Source organism: Chelonia mydas, chromosome 4 (assembly GCF_015237465.2).
Source record: "Chelonia mydas isolate rCheMyd1 chromosome 4, rCheMyd1.pri.v2, whole genome shotgun sequence".
Taxonomy (NCBI): domain Eukaryota; kingdom Metazoa; phylum Chordata; order Testudines; family Cheloniidae; genus Chelonia; species Chelonia mydas.
In genome coordinates, this window is record NC_057852.1 from 45,553,941 (window position 1) to 45,573,599 (window position 19,659).

Here is a 19,659-nt window from a genome sequence, read left to right on the forward strand (position 1 = left end):
TTTAAAAGTCAGAGGTGCCTGAAAGAGAGGGAGTGTACCAATCGTCACATCCTCCCAAAAGGCAAGGTGCTATTAGCTAATAGATTGCTATATATAAAATGTGAGAGAAATATGTTCATGTTAAGGGCATATAGACTAACTCACTTTAACAGTTAGTATAATTTTATTTCCTGATGTGTCTGACAGGTGAGCAGCTAATTGTGCCACAGTTTCAGTTTCTGGATGATGAAATGCTGACAGATTTAGGATTGAGCCCCATGTAGAGCACATTGTAAAAGTCTTATCTGAAGGTAACAAAGCCATGCATGACTATTGCCAATTCCTCGTCTGAAACAAACAGTTGCACCTCCTAGATATCAAGAAATGGGGAGAACGCTGATCTGGCCATAGCTGCTGCCTGCTCTCCAAGTAGCAGGTGGGAATCCAACCAGAATTCTGCTTACCTGACTCCCCTTAATGAGAGGGAGTGGTAATATCTTTGCAATTTCTTCTGATTGTTAGCCCCAGCTATCATCAACTCTCTCTTTTGTGGACTGAATCTAAGACAGCTAGCTCTGATTTATGTCCGTATTAGATGCCTAACTTTAGGCACTGAAGTTTTGACCTGTAGCCTACTAAAAAGAAGACTCATACTGAAAATAATATAAATATTCTTTATACAGTATCTGTTCTGTAAAAACAATTGCTTTTATAACTATAGAGACATATGCTGGCTTCTAATCTTATACCATATGTCAAGGTTCCTTCCCCACTCTGAACTCTAGGGTACAGATGTGGGGACCTGCATGAAAACCCCCTAAGCTTATTTTTACCAGCCTAGGTTAAAACTTCCCCAAGGTACAAACTATTTTACCTTTTGCCCTTGAACTTTATTGCTGCCACCACCAAGCGTCTAACAGATATATAACAGGGAAAGAGCCCGCATGGAAACGTCTTTCCCCCCAAAATCCTCCCCAAACCCTACACCCCCTTTCCTGGGGAAGGCTTGATAAAAATCCTCACCAATTTGCATAGGTGAACACAGACCCAAACCCTTGGATCTTAAGAACAATGAAAAAGCAATCAGGTTCTTAACAGAAGAATTTTAATTGAAGAAAAAGTAAAAGAATCACCTCTGTAAAATCAGGATGGTAAATCCCTTACAGGGTAATCGGATTCAAAACATAGAGAATCCCTCTAGGCAAAACCTTAAGTTACAAAAAGACACAAAAACAGGAATATCCATTCCATTCAGGACAGCTTATTTTCTCAGCCATTTAAAGAAATCATAATCTAACGCATATCTAGCTAGATTACTTACTAAATTCTAAGACTCCGTTCCTTTTCTGTTCCCAGCAAAAGCATCACACAATACAGAGAGCGCCTTTGTTTCTCCCCCCCTCCAGCTTTGAAAATATCTTGTCTCCTCATTGGTCATTTGGGTCAGGTGCCAGCGAGGTTATCCTAGCTTCTTAACCCTTTACAGGTGAAAGGGTTTTTCCTCTGCCCAGGAGGGATTTTAAAGGTATTTACCCTTCCCTTTATATTTATGACACCATACATGAGAAAACAAAATGCCTATATGCAAATTTAAGTTTCAGTCTCCGTTACACAACCTAAATATTACAAAGAGCTGTGATGCACTACAGAGGTGGAGATATTTCTTGCAATTTAAATTTGTCTAAGTTCAGGGATTTGAAAAATCAGTGGAAATTAATTTACAGTGATTATTTGTCACAACAGGCAAGTAGTATTTTCCCCCAGCAAAGGCTGGCCAGCAGTGTGAAAATAATTCTAATTGAATATGTGGCCAGCTTTTTATGTGGTAAAATAAGCAGGTGCTAAAATAAATAGTTCTACTGTAAACACCATGTCTACAGTAAGTGTATTTACTTTTAACAGTTGAGATAGATTGGGAAAGAGCAAGTCGTTTTATTGCTTTACAAGCAAACAATAAGAACATACATCTGCTTTTAAAATGACATGATTTCTTTTGTAGTGCCCAAGCAGATTTGCTCTGGGCCTAATCAGTTATCAGATCTTGTCTGCCATTGATGATAGCTGCAGTTTACATTCTGAGAATGAGCGTTACACTGGTGCAGGACAGACTTGTTTCAGTCAAACAGATGTCAATTTAGTCAGTAAACTTAAGGAGCTCCATTTTACAACTGGCAAAGGGACCTGAAGGAGTTCCCTTCTCTTTATGGTTTTTATATCCTTGACTAATAGAGGATACTTGATACTTTCATTCTAATTTTAGAATGCAAATATGGAGAAAAAATTGTGATGGAAAATGTTCCCTTTGTTTACTACATTTTGAGATTTAACACATGAATAAAAAGAGAGAAGATACACACACACACGACACAAATCAGAAAAGAGATCATAATTTTCATTCTTCAGTCCATTTATGTGCATTTTAGTATGCCCAGTTCGTAAGAGAGCTGAGGGAGAAGACCTCACTATGGCTGAAGTTACACCATGTGCACATTTGTACATTCAGATATAGGCATAGGGACATCCCATTCTTGTTACCCTATATTTGATGCTGCATATTTTCCCAGGAGAGAGAGATTACACAATGTCTCAGTCAAAGGAAAACAGGCTCTTTGGCAGTAGGCATGAGATCTTTGAAGGGTAATGGCATGAGAAAAACCAGCTGTAACACTGGTTGACATTGCAGTGTTTGTCTTCACTATTAGAAATGGTGTGTTTTTAGTGCAGGATAATGAACATACATTAGCTATCCTGCTGTAAAATCCTAGTAGAGTCAAAGTACCTATAGTTTTTACTGTGGGGTAGCAATGCAAGGCCAGCCCTTATACCCACTTTGACCTCACCTAATTTACCTTGGGCTAGACCAGTCAGGGCTATGCTATGACCATCTCTATGGCAGACACTGCCTCATTGTGATGGGTAGAATGGGAACAAGCTGCTCCCTCTGTAAATAATTTCTTCTACATCACTAAGCCTGATGAGAGACTGCCTGGTTTTGAGTTGCCAAGCTATGTCTAGTACAAGCTCAACCATTACAGATGACCATGCCTCTGAAACAGCCTCTGCATAACTGTGGTGTGGTTGAGGATGCTGCATACCTACTGAATGGCTGCTCATCTTGTGATGGTCTATCAGGAGGATTTTACTGACTACACACTGCTGACCCTGAGGCTATTGAATGGCTGAGACATGTGATACCTACCAAAGCCCTTTTGATATACTCTTTGACATTTTTATTTTTGACTTCTACAACTGTGTTTTATATCCCTACTTTCTATAGTGTATTTCAAACTTTTCTTTCACCTTTATTGTATCACTTACGCATTCACTAATAATAACCCAGGCTAAAACTACAGTGCCTTGTCTCCACTACCTCCCCAGCAGGATAGCTAATATGCATTTGTTATCTCACTGTAAAAAACAAACATCGCCCCCGCCTTTTTTGGCATTAACGGCAAAGCCATAGGATTACAGTTAGTTACAGTAGCTGAAATCTGCAGGACAATTTCCTACTATATGTCCATTCATAGGTGCCGACTTCCACTCTGCCCGGTCGGTGCTTGACCCCCCTCACCTCGTCCCTGCCCCGCCTCCTCCCCTGAGTGCGCCGTGTCCCCGCTCCTCCCCCCTCCCTTCCAGAAAGTCCTAAGCGCCGCCAAACAGCTGTTAGGCAGTGGTGGGACAGGAAGCACTGGGAGGGAGAAGGAGGAGCAGGGATGTGGTGCGCTAGGGGGAGGAGAAAGAGGCGAGGAGGGGGGAGCTTGGCTGACGGTGTGTGCAGAGCACCCACTAATTTTTCCTCATGGGTGCTCCAACTCCAGAGTGGGAGCTCCAGCCCCAGAGCACCAATGGAGTCGGAGCCTATGTGTCCATTATGAAATAGATACAGTGCTTCCATAGCCAGGAGAGATCTATGTACTTATAGAAGTGTTATCCAGTTCTCCTGAAATCTTAAGACTAGTGAACAAAGCTCATTATGTTTTTGAACATAAAAAGAACATTTAAACTACCATACATGAATTGCCAACAGGTGTAATGGTCCCAGAGTAAATATATCATTAGGCTGCAAAATAGATAATTCTGGTCTAGTGCTACTGTGGCCTTGTGTTGAATTTACCATGAGAAGATAACTTATTGGTGACCTCCAATGTATGTTGCTAAATATTGCCTCACTGTATCTGAATACAATGCCTATTTGCATGTACTATAATTCATAAAGGTAATACAAAATACTTTATAGAGAGAGTCAAACAGGAAGTGGAAGGTCTTAAGGAAAGATTTAAACCACATTCTGCCTGCATATGAAGTCATTGACATACATGAACAAATGAACCACCTAGAGGTCAGAATTTAGCCCTTAAAAAGGGGAAGTGACTCAATATTGCAAAAAGAGTGGGGAAAGTGTTCCAGACAAATGGGCCAACACAGGTTTTTTTTGTTTTTTTTTTAAGAGCTTCAACTGTGTTATAGGAAATCTATGAGAAAAGACAAGGAGGAAGTCCAGTCTGCAGAAGAATGGGTGGAGATGAAGTCAGATGCAGAATGGAATGAAATGCAGGCAGTGTCTGGAAAACCCAGAAGTTAATTTAATTGGTTCTTTAATTTTTTTTCCTTTTAGACTTGCTGGTCTCATTCAGATCAATTGAAAAGACATCTTTAAATGAGCTGTTAGAGAGGGATACTAACATTATGGCTAATCTATACTTTTCCATAAAGTTTTATAGGTTTAAATTCAGTTGTAGCCAAATTAAGCTCAAACAAAATTAGTGGCCAGTCTGGGTGTGTTAGGGCAATGTTCAAAAACTGTTCTTTAGACTAGACATTGTCCTAGACTAAAACACGATTATTCTGACATGTTTTGTCCCTATCCACAGTGGTCAGCTAAATCATGTCAGGTGCCTATATGACAGTAAAGATAGATAGCTACTACTGAATGGATGCATGAATACAATAAACTTTGTAAAAGGGGTTTTAGCCCTTGAAATACTAAGCAGCATTAATTAAAGGAGCCTGATTAATTAAAGGAGAAACTCCCAAGAGAACTGTAATGCCAGAAGGAAATGACCTTGGATATAGTTACAATATAGTAAGGAAACTGAAATTAAAGTGCACCTCTCAGATCAGTATAAAGAAACAATTCTGTGTCCTGAGTTGCTGAATTGCAGCTCAATGCACTATTTTTCCAAGTTTCCCAAATCCATGATTGGATCAGCAAGCGATCTGCAATTAAATTAAAGGCTTTCTCAGCTGAGTCATACACAAGAGCAAGAACGAATAATTTGGTTTTGGAAAGATTTGTAATTTGCAGGGAAATTCTTTGGGGATGCCCTCTCATTGCTCTGATTATAGAGCCTTGTGTTCTTTGAAGACTTTTGTAGAGTTCCATAAATGTATATCTGGTGTAACTGTGTAAGCTATGCATTGAACGTGAGGACTTGTGGCTTCCAAAAGAAAAGGGAGTATTCACCTTGCCTGGCCTAGCACTACATTACTGGGAATCTAGAGTAGGTTTCATAGTCTCGAGGATTTGAGATGATTGTTTTTCATGATATATCTTTTTAAAAAAATAAAATTGAGTGTAGTTTCTTTCAAAAGGTGGCAGATTGACATCAGAAATTTAAATCCTCTGTTTGTCCACAGAATAAGGACACTCTCAACCTGGTCTAGATTCACATCAATAACCTGAAGGCAAAAGATCAGGAGCCCATTTTCAATCCTTTAAACTATCCAGTCTTTTCTTCTAGATTAATCTTGTTTGCAAAGAGTGCCTTTCTCTTGTGCCATAGTTAAATATTCACAGAAGGGAATTGTTAAACTTGTGTGAACTATATCATATTTTGTAACAATTTTATGTCACATTTTTTGGCTGTTTTCACAATGAAGCAACTGCACAGCTGTTGGGATGTCATTTGTATTCAGTATAGTTTACTTTTCAGAGTTATGGGTGGAGTTGGGTTTTAATTCTCTCTTCTGGGATTAGCACTGGCAGATACTACTATGCCAAACTACATCCAGCATTGTTTGTATCATTCATGATAAGTAAGGCTAAGATTATGCCATGGAGGTCACGGAAGTCATGGAATCCTTGACTTGCAGAGACCTCTGTGACCTTTTCTGCTTCGGCCCCAGGGTGGCAGGGCTGGATCTCCCAGCCACTGTGGGCCCCCTGCAGCTCCCAGCCACCACAGGTGGACCCCAAAGCTCCCAGCCGCAGACCCCATAGCTCTGAGCTGCTGCGGATGGTGGGGCAACCCCAGAGCCGTAGCAGTGGTAGATGCTGGACACTCTTCCATTCCCATTTTGTCAGTTATTTTTAGTTAAAAGTCAGGACAGGTCATGGGCTTCCATGAATTTTGTTTATTGCCCAGGCAGGACCTGTCCAAGACTTTTCCTAAAAATAACCGTGACAAAATCTGAGCCTTAATGATAAGCCTATAGCCATATTCCCTAAGACTGTGATCCTGTTAATGTCTGTAAGCTAATCAGGATTGGGCCTGGTCACTACTTGGGTGGGAAACATCAAAGGAAAAACCCAGGTTCTGTAGAAATGTTTAGTGATTTGCTAAACCATGCTCTTCCTTATGAGTTGGTACTCAATCAGTGGCCCAGTATAGTGTTACGAGGCACTGTCCTACTTGGGGTGATGCCTTCCAGATATCAGACTCTGACTAGCTGTGGTAATTAAGGATACCCAGGCAACTTCTGCAAGCAAGCAGAAGAGCAGTAGCATTGTTGTTCTGGCCAGATGCCTATTTGGGTAATAATGGGAGATGGGGAGAAACCCAAGCTGTAATCTGGATCCAGCAATCCAGAGAAGTGAATTTTGAAAACTTGTCTCTTGGCGAGTGGGGACAGCACCTGAACATACTGGTTCCAACTGTGATAAACTCTGGGCTGACTTTACTAAGTGAAGAATTCTTTAGCAGTCTGTTTTCCTCTAAGCTTATAAACAATATCCCAGTGTTAAAGTAACACTAACAATTGGCAAAATGCCTAAAATTAGAAATAAAGCCAGTAAATTAATATTTCTTCCCATGTGGTAGCATGGCCTCTTAGACAGTGTTGTGGAAACATGACTCTCACATCCTTTTGGCTGCAGAAAACTCCATGGGGACTTTAGAAATGACGGTGACAATAGTCAGTGAAAACACTGATAAAGGTGCAGCTCTGCATTGCCATCCTTAGAAAACAAAATCATGGCTATGTCTGGAAGCTAAGCACTGTGGCAAACTAATGGCTTTTGGCAAAAGCAGAAAGTCAGAAATAGCTCTCTGGAGACTAAAATGGAGGATCATACTGAGCTTTCTGGAAAGATACTTAAGGAGAACTTGTCTGCTAAAAAGAGAATTGACTTCCAAAAGAATTGAATTAGGTTGAGAAATACCTGAGTATTCAGAATATTTGAAAGTAAGAAAATTACAGATCTGCTACCTTTTGTGAAAACCTCATGGCTTCTATCTGAATATTAAGGCCCTATTTTTCAAAAGTGACCTCTACATCTGCATCCATAATTTTGCACCTACTAACTATAGTACCTGACTGGCAGAATTTTGTGCATGCAAACAACTGTGATTTCAAATTCTTAGGTACAGTGTGTGTGCTTTCCACAATAAGTTATTCCAGTAGTAAAGAATAAATTAATTTTCAGGGTATCTACATTTCAGCTAGACTGGAATTCATGTTGACTACTATGTTCCTATTGGTTAGAAAAGCCTGATGTAAAAAAGTGAAAGTTATTTGCAATATTTGGGTGTCTACATATGGGCCTAGATTGTGCCACCCTCGTGTACGTCTATACTGCACACTAAACCTGGGCTCTGACTTGGGTTTGAGTCCAAACCCCACTTCTGTCCACACACACATTAGTCTGATTCAAGTCAGCAAGGACCCTGGCGGGGGACAGTCAAAACCCAAGTCCTGCTGTGACTGGAATCCAAGCCCTGTCATTCTGCAGTGTGGACAAATATCAAGCCACAGACCCAACTGAGAAGGTCTGTGTAGTGCAATATGGATGTGTTAGCATGGCTGTGAGACCCGGGTCCAGCAACTGTAAAACCAGGCTTTACACAATGCAGTGTGGATGCCCATGCATGGGCTTGGAAACACCGAGTCCTTAGCCCAGGTCCCACAGACCTAGGCTTACTCTGTGGTGTAAGCAAACCCTTACTCAATTTGGTGAGCTGTTGTACAAGTAACCCCACTCATAGGCACCAACTTCTTCTCTACCTGGGGTGGTGCTCAACCCTCCCCCACCACCCGAGGCCCAACTCCACCCCTTCCTCCAAGCCCCACCCCTACTCTACAGGCCCCAACCCCGCCCTACCTCTTCCTGCCCTCCGCCCCACCTATTTCCCACCTCTTTCTGCCCCCTCCCCTGAGCACGCTCCATCCCCACTCCTCCCCCTCCTTCCCAGGACCTCTCACATGCCACGGAACAGCTGATTGTGGTGGGCGGGAGGTGCTGGGAGAGAGGAGGAGGAATTGATCAGTGGGGCTGCTGGAAGGCAAGGAGGGGGGCAGGTGGCTGCCGGAGTATCCTTAGCACCCGCTAATTTTTTTCCGTGGGTGTTCCAGAGCTGGAGCACCCACAGAGTTGGCACCTATGGCCCCACTGTCTTCTGGTGTAAATGATTGAAATTTAGTCAAACATTCTGTTGATGATGTACAAGAAGAAATGGAATCCAGCTCTCTCTCCCATAGCTGTGTTGACTATGCTGAGATAACAGTAAAAAGCAGTCTAAAAAAAACCCCAACCCACTTTATTTTTGTCACTGGAGTGAGCAGGTACGACTATGTGTGTATTAAGGAAGCAGATCCTTGGAGTATGGTGATGCTATTTTTTATATTTATGCAGGCCTGAACTGACTTGCCTTTCATCCATGGGTATCCTAGAAATTTTGAGAATTTTTAAAAAAATGTTGACTTTTTTTCACTGTAAATTGTGAAGTTTAATAATTTAAAAGAACGTCAGGCATACTGTGGGCATTATTACTCTCCATTTGTTGGAATAACTCTGATCAGCCCATCTATACTTGGATTGATTTTTATGCCCTTATAACTCATGTATCTGAATTTTCATTCCTAAAAACAACCCCAATACCACTTCTTTCTATGGTTGCCCATTTCTATGGTGGTTGCCCACCCCAACCCCCCAACAAATATTGCAATAACTATACTTTAGAAAACACAAATGCAAAGAAACTGTAATTGTATGTTCACAAAACCACCAGCCAGGGAAATTCACACTCTGAGTAGGTGGATGAGACCTCCAACAGTTGGTGGGAAACCCATCCACATCAAGATCTGTCCCCCAAAAGATCATTGAGCAAGAGGGCATCTACTCAACCAACCATTCCCTGCCAGAGGCCACAGGATAACTTTCTTGTCCTCCTTGGCGCTAGAAGAGACCAGCCTGTGTGGCTGCTGCTGCTCTGAGGAACAACATAAAGGAATCTCCATGAGATGCAGGGAAGGAGAAAATAGCCCCATTTACTTCACTATAGTAGTAACAGTACCTTAGACTTCCGACTGAGTGTATGTTTGCAGGATCAGGCCCTTCACTGCCTTTTAAAATTCTGTCTGTCCCAAAAAGATAAGATAATTGGACAGACTCTCTCTCTCTTTTGAGTTGAGAAGGGAGTGAAGCAATGCAAGATGGCATATCCATTCATTGCCCCAGCAGTATTCTGTGCATCCTTCCATTTTATTTTTTAATATATGCAAGTAATTCAATGAAAGTTTTATTAGAAACAATAAGAGTCTTTGTGGGCTGAATAATTATACTGAATTACTTCCATGTCACTGTATGGTTTAGTGATGAAGGGCCTGATCTGGGCTTAAATTCTCAGAGACTATTTCCCGGAACTCCCCACACTGCCCCTTTAGCTGCGAGGCTGGGGTCTCAGGGCTTTAACCCCAAGGCAGGAGGCACCGGTGCCCAGGGCTTCAGCTCCGTGGGGTGGTGGGATGGCTCAGGGCTTCAGCCCCACGGGGCACCCTGCGGATCCCGCTGGACAGTTCTGGCTGATCTTAAGCCTTGGGCCTGATCCAGCAAGATGTTAATGCCTCCTACGAAGTGCTGAGGGCCCTTAAGGCCCATTGATTTCAATAGCTTGGAGCACAGCATCTCAGTGTTTTGCAGTATCAAGCCAAAAAACCCACTTCTGTAGGAACTAGAGCAGTCTTGGTGCAAGATGGATTTGGATATAGTTTTATAATCACAAATAGAGCTCTGATCATTCAAGTGAATCCTCATGGGCAGACCCCTTTGTCTGTCAGTGGGGCTCCAACACAGGCACACAGTCCTGCCCATAGGAATCCAGCTGCAATACTGAAGCTTAGGTCTTCTTCTCCATATAACATTTCAGCAAGAGTTGTTTAGCAAAATTTCTTTCATACTCTTTCAATGATAGCAGCCTCAACTGACTGAACTCATTTAAGCCACAACCTACCTAGTAACTACATAGGACATACTTTTCACAATGATTTATGGTAGTCGAGAAACTTTTAAGTGTCCCCTAAACCCCTCCAAACACTTGGACATTTACTTCACTTTACTCATATGAGTGGTCTCACTGAAGGCCATGGGACTATTCACATGAGAACAGTTAAGCACGTGTCTAAGAATTTTGCAGGAGCAGGGCCCAAATTTGCCCCAACAATTTTGTGTTTGCAGCTTGAGTAGCTAGATGTCCAGCTACCCAATTGCACATGTAAATGCTGGATTTTGGATACACAACTTAAGTGCAAATTTAAGTGGGTTGAGGCCACTTTGAAAATTAGGCCTAAGACTGAGAAGGCATTGCTGTGCAGCTTCCTAGTTGGTTTTCCTTGAACTATTTTAGAGTCAATTTCTCTGAAGTACAGGCAGCAGGGTTATTAGTGATATCTGGTCTAAAGTGATAACAGTGCTGTGACTTAAGTCAAGAAAAAATGAGAAACTGCTTACTAGCTCCTTGTGCAAATTTTCCTCCTGAGGAAATTCTTGTGGTTTGCTGTCCCTGTCAATCAGGGCAATATGCCTGTACATTTCACCTTTCAGAAAATATATTATTATTATAATCTGTTTCTACTAATGCCTGCAATATTTTGAACCCTATCCAAAAACAAAAGAATCCCTGTATCTGCAACACTGCAAAATGACTGAATCCTGGGAAAATGTAAGTCAAACACATTGGCACGACTTACCAGGGTTAAAAAATAAAAAGCAAAGACTTGACTTGGAAATGGCTTGTGTTGGTCCCAACCACGAAATGCCTGTGCTGTTCCCAGAAAAGGGAGTGAAGCATAAAGCTGCACTGAACATGTTTCTTCCCTGTTCTTTATTTTTGCTCTTTTAAAAAGGTGAGACGTACACAAACTAAAATTGGTAAGGCTTTGCTTTTCATGTAAATATGGTGATGTATAATGGTCTAGTTCAGAGCTGGGAAAATGAACTAAATTCTTTATAAATATTCGACCAGGAAAATTTGGAAAATGTGTATGTACCTCCTAATTATTCTCCCAGTTTACAGAACTAGGTGAATAATGGGAAAAAAAATCAATAAGTGGAATTCATTAAATAAATTAGTGGTTTTGACAAGGCAACTTTTGGCATCCTAGCTTTCCAATCGGCTAGCACTCAAACTGATGTAAAGACTAGGTGTAGAAAGCTATGTGACTCTTTAGTAATTCAATACAAGGAATTTCACTGCAAAATGCTGTTTTCTTTATTTTCTTCTCATGCATGCAGAGTTGTTTCACCCGCTTAGGTGTTAGCCTAATGTGTTCTGTAGTCACCATTTAATTTTTCTCCCTAAAAAGGTAAAGGAACAGTTTTACAGATTCCTTCGGAAAATACAATTTAGTGTAGAAAAAAAAGAATGTCCCGGGGCAAACATTCCTCCTGTATTCATACTTGGAAGTAAATAATTACTTAAAAACACATGGGATGAAAAGCAAAGGCTTTTACATCAAGGTGCTATTGCTAATTAAGCTTCTTAGGGCTGGCTGGTAGACTCAAGCCAGTTCCTATTGCTTTCCCAAAGGCAAGATCACATGGTCATATGGTTTATCTTGATACATAAAAATGAACTGCTTTGCAGAAGGGGTTGTTTTTCTTCTTTTATGTTGTCATGCAATGCGCCTTGGGTTGCTGATTCCAGGATGTTTGCATAATATGACAGTCCCCCTTTTTATTTTCTGCCATACTTTGACTTTTTTTGACTTTGCTAGTGTCTTTCAATGACAAAAGAATATAAAATACATTGTTGTTTTTCATAGAAAAATATAAAATAAACCAAATTTATGATTAGTTTATACAAAGGCTTGTATGAAAGCTATATTCTGAGTGATTGAACAGGGTGAAGTGTAACAACCTCCAATCAATACACAACCAGGACAATAAAGCTTCTTCACTAACCAGAGCATTTAAAAGGGACCATCTTTTCATTAATAGTTTTTAAAACAAGTTTTTTAAAAAAATGTTGTTCAACTGCTTTTCAATGGGAGTATATGTGCTGAAAGATATACATATGCTGAAGATTGTGCCTTGCTAAACTGGGGCCTTCACAGTACCTTTTAATCCATAGCAATGCAGGAAAGGAGGCAGTAGAATAAAGGCTCAGTCTACCAAATACACAAAAGTAACTTTACTGCTTTAAATGTTTGCAGGATCTTGACCTAAATTTGAACAGAAGTTAAATAAGTCTGGGTATACTTTCTGTTATGAGACTATAACTGGTGTAGTGTAGTATATCCCCTGTAAAGTATAATTTAAATTGTTACTGCTGTATATACTAAAGATGACTCAAATGTCATTGACTTCAATAAGGGTAGGATTTTAGTCTCTGTTTTTATTTTAATGGACACTTACAAAGTGTAGTTGAATCTAGGGAACTTTAAAAACAAGACAAATATTAATGCCTTTTACCTTGAAAACAATCATAATTTCTCTTAATAGGCTTGTGCATTTCCTAACCATTGTTTTGTAGCTGGCGTGTGTTTATTTTAATTATTATTTGTTGCTTGGGACTTGATCTATGGCTTTCTTCCTTGAACAATTGCACAAGTGTTCCAGACAAAATGTAAAACTCTTTATACGAACTTGTCTGCAACAACCATAAAAAGGATTAAAAATGTTAACTAGCTATGTAGCAGAGCAGACAAGCTAAATGAAGACCTGATGATCACATTATGAAAGGGATATGGTTGGTTATTGGGATCCTTTAGTGGGACAATATTTCTGGGTGCATCTGTCTGCATACTCCAGAAACCAACATTTGTTCACACAGAATGACTAAGGGAGTGTGCAATTGCAAATTTGGTTTCTGGGCCTGATTGTGCAAATTGCTAACTGCCTCCTGCAAAAGTGTGGGTGGCCTCAATTCCCGCTTACTACTTCCATGGCTGAAATCAGGGATGCCTGCTGGGAATCTAATGCTTGGTGGCCAAGACTGTGTGTGTCAGTTATTGTTGAACACAAACAAATGACAGTATTTTTCAAGACAGTAATTGGAAATACCAGTATTACGTTGTAAAGCACTTTGAAATACATGGTCTTTGAAACGTATGGAATACAATTAAATTATATACAGTTAGGGCCAAATCTTCGGCCCAAGGTACAGCTTCAGGAGATGTGCAGGAAGTGGGGTTGAAGAATACTTCCCTTGGGTCATGGAATGGTTGAATAGCCGTTCTGTCGGGATAATTTATATGCAGATGCCAGAGTCCAGAAAGAGTCGACATTGGGTTCAAAAGAACCTGCTGGTGCTGCTGTTAATCATAGTGCATGCATGCCTTCTGGGAGGTCTGGGCTTTTAAAGACCACCCTGAAAACATCTTCTGGAGGCTCCTCTTCTACATGTGGAGTGAGTGTGGTCAGGATGAGAGCCACTGGGCCTAATGCCCTGAGAAAGCTGGAGTATGGTCCAATGGGAAAGAGCTGGCAGGCTCTGTACTTATGCCTAGCTCCCTGCTGGTGCTGCTTCTGGTGGGGCTGAATATTTCAGAAGCATAGCAGCATTGAACTCTCCCCTGGATATTTACTGAAGGACACACATCCTCACTGCAGAATTTGTTCCACTCCCGGCCTCCTCTTTGCATTCCTTTGCAGCAGCAGCAAAATTTCCCCATTGGAGACATTGGGGAGAATTACAAATACCAATATAGTTGACACATTTAAAAATCAATTACCATACACCAGTGCTCACCTTTATTGTGGCACTTGTAATATCTCCTACACTTAGAATAGGGCCTGCCTCAGATACCCCAGTAAATGTAACTATTTCAGATGGAAAATACCCAGTGTTTAAAGATGTTCACCATAGGAAGCAAAAGGTCGGTACTTTTGTAATTGTGTGGCTTTAGGCATTTCAGCTGAAGAAACAGATGTTTACCCAGTGCCAAAATCTGTCAGCACAGGCAGAGCAGATTTTTCTTTTTTTGCTTACTTGAATCAAAGTTCACAGGAGCCAGAGTAACAATTTAATTTCCAAGTCTTCATCATTCCTTATGTACATTATTAAACATATCTTTTGAAGCTCTGGGTTTGGAACAACAGCAGAGAAGCCGCACCTTCTAATAAGTAATCAGCTCTGTCTGATGTTTTTGTGATATAATTTCAGAATTACTGTTATGAATGGTATGAAATGACTCCAAGGCCATCTACATCTTGAACATTTCCTTCATCTGCACTGAGAATTTACCAGGCAGCTGTTTTGAGTTTCTTCCTTTGCATAGGTTTAAATGCAAAGACCATGTTACCTCTGAAACTCTCACTGTAATACTCTCTTAAATGAAACATTTGAAGAAATCATTCCTCAGGTCTGCTTGAGTGCAGGTGACCATTGGTTTATGAAAGGCTCTCTTTTTCCTGAAACTGCAACACAGATTCCATTTTAGACATGCAGTACAGAATTACATTGTTAACAGTTTGGTAACTGCATGCGTAGTTTGTTGTTGCTGCTGCTGCTGTTGTTTTAATAGCATAGAAGGAAAAGGATGTGTAATTTTGTGGCTAGAGATTAGGACTGGGAGTTAAGGTATCTGGGGTCTCATCTTTGCCTTATTAAATCCCTTAATATCTGTGCCTCAATTTCTCCATTTGTGAAATGGATAGAATACTAGTCTCCAATCTGACAAGGATATTGGGAGACTTGCTTACTTAATGTCTGTAAATTGATTTAAGATGTTCAGATGAAAGGTGCTATATAAGTGGACATCATTAATTATGATTATTTTTATTTTATTTGCTGTTACATGAAAATCCCTAAGCATCTTTCTTTTAAAAATATGTATTTTCATCATAAAGGGCAAACAAAAAAAACCATTCAAAAACACATACTGTATTATTCCAGACATCAACAATACATCACATATTTAACACATACGGCAAATTATTCTGGTTATTACATACAACCATTGGGTCAAATCCTAAAATTCTCATTCAGACCTCAGTCACACTAGACTTTTGCCTGAGAAAGAACTGAATAAGGTCTTCAGGACTTGGCAAAATGTTAGTAAAATACCATTGACCTGAATTGTAATGTCAAATAGTTGTGTTCAGTTACACAGTCTAATTAAGCTTCTTTTTTAATAGCATTTTACTTTTCTTTTTTTGAGGGCTGAATTATCATGCTTTGGATTTCACTTGTGCTAGTACAAAATTTCACACACATATACTTGTGCCTGCACTTTGCAGGACCAAATATCTGCAAGAAAAGAGAAAAGACAGGACAACACAAAGGTGATTTATTCTTGAGCTGCTGGGCACACACAGAACCTGTAGTTCCTGGACTCACTGGCTTGCAGATTGAGAAGACAACTTGTGCTTCATGGTGTTACCACATGGGGGCTGTGTAAAGTCCCAATCTTGGAGTTAAAAGTGGATGTAAATTTTTGCAGTATTTGGTCTTAGTCCTGGCCAGATTAAGCAATGGAATGGATTGGTGACTACATTACATGTTCTAATACTTGTCCTTATCTCTTAAACAGTCCAACACCTAAACCCAAGTGTTAGAATTTGCACTCACAAAACTGGAGCCAGTTTGTTTTAATCGGAGATTTGTACACATGCAGGTGTTAGACTACTTAACGAGTGCATGTGTGTGTTAGGACTATGAGCAAAGTGTAGGCATAAGTATATGAACATAGTTTTGTGAAAGCACAAGTTCAGGCCAGGTAGAGGCCTGGCTGAAATGATAACCCCCTGAATGCCTTACAAAATAGCAAGAATTAAGTTCATAGGACAGTTTGATTACCCCTTTATTTTTTATGAGGCTGATTAAAATTTATTAATCTGATCATTTGTGTAATGAAACCCACTGCATATTGTAAAGCTAACCAATGTCCTTGTTGCACTCTATTTGGAGTTAGAGATTTGTTTCCTCAGCTATTTCTGCTCTGTGTAAACATTCAACAATTGAAAATAATTGTGCAGCAGACTGTTTATACACCAACACTTACTCCTCTGTAAAAAGAGAGCTTCTTCTGACCCCAGTTACCTAGCATCTGGGTAAAATGGAGTTGGAATTTATGAATATTTGATCTAGAACAGCTGCTAAACTGTAGACTTATTGAAGTTAATGGGAGTTTTGTTATTGTTTTCTATGGGAGCAAGAGAGGACCTTTTGAATATTCAGGCAGATTTCTCCCCTTTATTAACGAATCATTAACATCCCCACAAGAGGATTAGAGTATTGGTAGCTGATGATATACAAGCTGAAGTGGGGAATATTTCTTTTGTGAGTGAAATTTCTCCTCTGTCCTTCTCTCTATTTACTGCCTAATTGTTTCCCTGTGATGTTAGGTACTGTATCTTTTTTCCAGTTGTCATAATCTGGTTTCAAGTGTTATTCATCACTAGTATCATGAGTGGACTTTACCTTTACTTTACAGTCCTTGCTGGAGTTGTGGTAATGCACAGGAAGAATTGGTCATGGGTCTGTATACTCAGGACTCTTACCACGTCTGTACTATTTGGCTAATGCAGATTATTTCTTGTGCACCTTTCTGTGACATGGGCAGTGATGGCACAAGTGCAGAAAGGACAGCTGTACTCTGCCCCATTGGGAAACCCCACACTTTGGAAGCTCCTTCCTAGAGCACTTGCTTAACTTGTTATTTTCTCTATTTATTCAGTTTTAATAGCATGAACTCCCCTTAATTTTCTAACTCAAAATGAAAAACTTGTGATCTTTTAGACACTGTCAGAGGCGTCACTTTTCCTGGTCTGGCCTCAGTTTAAACTTCACTGAACTTTGGGTGAATCATGGGATTTGGAAGAGGCTGCAAGGAGAGATCACAAGTAGAACTAGCTCAAGGGCAGTTCCATAAAACACCAAGTGGAACTTAAAGAAGGACAACATGGGATGCTCCATCCAAGGTTTCTGCTCTTTCCAGAAAAATTCCCAAAATTGCTGGTGCAGCCTAGCAGTCAGTCTTCTTCAGTTTGATCCTTCTAACTCTTAGTCTTAAACATCCCAAGTTGAAATTGATAGACTTGTAAAAGTTAAATTACTTCAACGTTGGATTTTTATTGACTCGATTCCTCCCTATCCCTACCACCACTGTACTATATTTAGTAATGTTATCATAACCCATTTTTTTGTGCCATCTGTAATTGGAAGAGTGGCTTTAGATTCTTTTGAACCATTATATTGATCTCGTTGTAACACATATCTTTCACTGCAAGATTGCAGTCTGCATGAACACAGTTTAATACTGCAGTTGAAGTTAAGCTAGACTAGATAGCTTAATGTGTTGCTTGATGAGCTTGCAGATAGGAGCATATATTTACTTTGACTAGGACTGAATCTTGTGGCTGAAGAGTTCTCATTTGTATGAGTTTCTTGTAGCCCATCCTACCTATGCTTGGGAAACTGCCTTACTTGCCAGTCAAATCTCTCATCATGTACAAAAGCATACTGTTGACTTTAAAGGTGCATCAATTTCATCCTACCTACCTCAGAGATCTACAATTTAACTCCCTGCTTAGTAGTTTCCTTGAGGTTCTTGTTCTGCTCATTTCCTGTCAGTCCCTACTTTTAAATTGAAATCATTTGGCAATCTGTGTTTTTAGTAGCTGTGCTTCTAGATTTTGGAATTTGTTACCTTTGGATATTTGCCTAGCCTTTTCCCTGTCCACTTAAAATTAAGATGAATATATACCCATTTTCCTTAGTGACTAAATTTTACTTGTAAAAGCAGCTTAAGATGTTTGCATGAAAGGTGCCATAGACGCATAAATTGTATTATATTGTGTAGTATATAATAGGATAAGAGAGGGAGTATAGTTTAGTGGTTAGAGATCTGGACTGATAGGCATGACTTCTGGTTTCACCATTGACTTACTGTGTGACTTGTGCAAGTGACTTCACTTCTGTATGCCCTTGCTTACCAATAAAATGAGTATTATAATCTCTACCTCACAGGGCTGTCATGATACTTAATTAATCAGAACACAGCAGCCTGTCTGCTCCACAGTATAGGCCACTGAGCGCAAACTACCCCAGTCCTCTATTCTCTTCATTGGCTTCCTGTTGAATACTGGGTTAAATTCAAGGCTTCATTCCTCATTCAAAGGTCTCCACAGCATTGGTTCTGCTTACCTGGGGAACTGTCATGCGCTGTGAGATAATGACCTCCCATGAAGGGTGACCACCTTTTCAGAAGGAAAAAGCAGGACACATGCAGGAGGCTCCCCTGTGGTCCTACCCCTTGCCCCTCCTCTTCCCCTGATCCCCCGCCCCCTGCTGCTCCTCATTCCCCCCAAGGCCCTGCCTCTTGGCCAGGCTGGGAGCTGGAGCTAGGCTGTGGTAAGAGCTGCCAAGGAACCCTGGGCAGCTGTGGGAAGCCCTAGACCCTCTAGCTGACATGGGCAAGATGCTGGGGTGGCAGAGAGCATCCCCCGGCATGTGCACTGCTCCCCCAGGGCACCCACTTCAGCCCTGCGCCACTAAGAAGAGGCTGGCACCGCCCCTGAGCCTGAGGCAGGTGCGGAATGGCGCCCCAGGGAATCTGGGACAAATGCTGTACTGGAGTCATTTTGCCTGGGACTGGGACTTGAACTCTGCATTTCGGGACTATCCTGCCCAATTTGGGACAGGTGCTCACTCTACTCCCATGACAGCTACATTCCGTTAGAATAAAGGAACTGTTAACCTCAAGAATGAGACTCCTGAGTGCAACAGAAAGAGCTTTCTCTGAGACTTACCCATGAATCTGGGACTCACTCTCAGAAGACATCAGGATGACCTCAGCTGCAGAGCAAAATGCAAAACCCCACTTCTTCAATCCAGTCTTCTCATAACCACATCCCACCCCCTTGCCTGAAATGCAGTCCCTGCACATAGGGACAGAGGGGAAGAGAGAGGGAACCATATGTGCACTCTTTATAATTTCGTGAGCTGCTTGGATACCACACTGATGTGTTCAGTAAAAGACAGCGGACAGATAGATAGGATTAGACAGAATTATGGCTAGATTGTGCCTTTAAGGTCCATACCTATTTTAGAGGTGTGCGAGGGAGCCAAGTGGCTGAGGAAGATCCAGAATTCTTCCATGGGCTGCAGGGAACAAATGCTGCAGCAGGAGATTTACTACCCATTTTCAGAACACAGCATGCACTTCTCTCTGCTCCATGGCCAGCCCCACCCGCAGCCTGTCCTCTTTGGAAACATTACTGTGACTGCCTATGCTAGCCTA

The 19,659-nt window shown here is 40.9% G+C and overlaps 1 protein-coding gene and 1 long non-coding RNA gene across 3 annotated transcripts in view; one reads left to right on the top strand and one right to left on the bottom strand.

Annotated features, from left to right (window-relative positions):
- The window catches only part of LOC119566095, a 29,542-nt gene extending 20,039 nt beyond the window's left edge, over window positions 1-9,503 (bottom strand). The window contains exon 1 of the long non-coding RNA XR_005225124.2: window positions 9,327-9,503. This is a non-coding gene — a long non-coding RNA (uncharacterized LOC119566095). The remainder of the gene's footprint in view (window positions 1-9,326) is intronic.
- JADE1 (jade family PHD finger 1) overlaps window positions 1-19,659 on the top strand; it is a 99,210-nt gene that overhangs the window by 15,357 nt on the left and 64,194 nt on the right. The window contains exon 1 of one of the 2 annotated variants that reach the window (XM_037897201.2): window positions 11,255-11,319. The exons of the other annotated variant lie outside the window; for it this stretch is intronic. The gene's annotated coding sequence lies outside the window, so the exon portion shown is untranslated. Of the gene's footprint in view, window positions 1-11,254; window positions 11,320-19,659 lie in introns of those variants that run through there. 2 annotated transcript variants of the gene reach the window in all.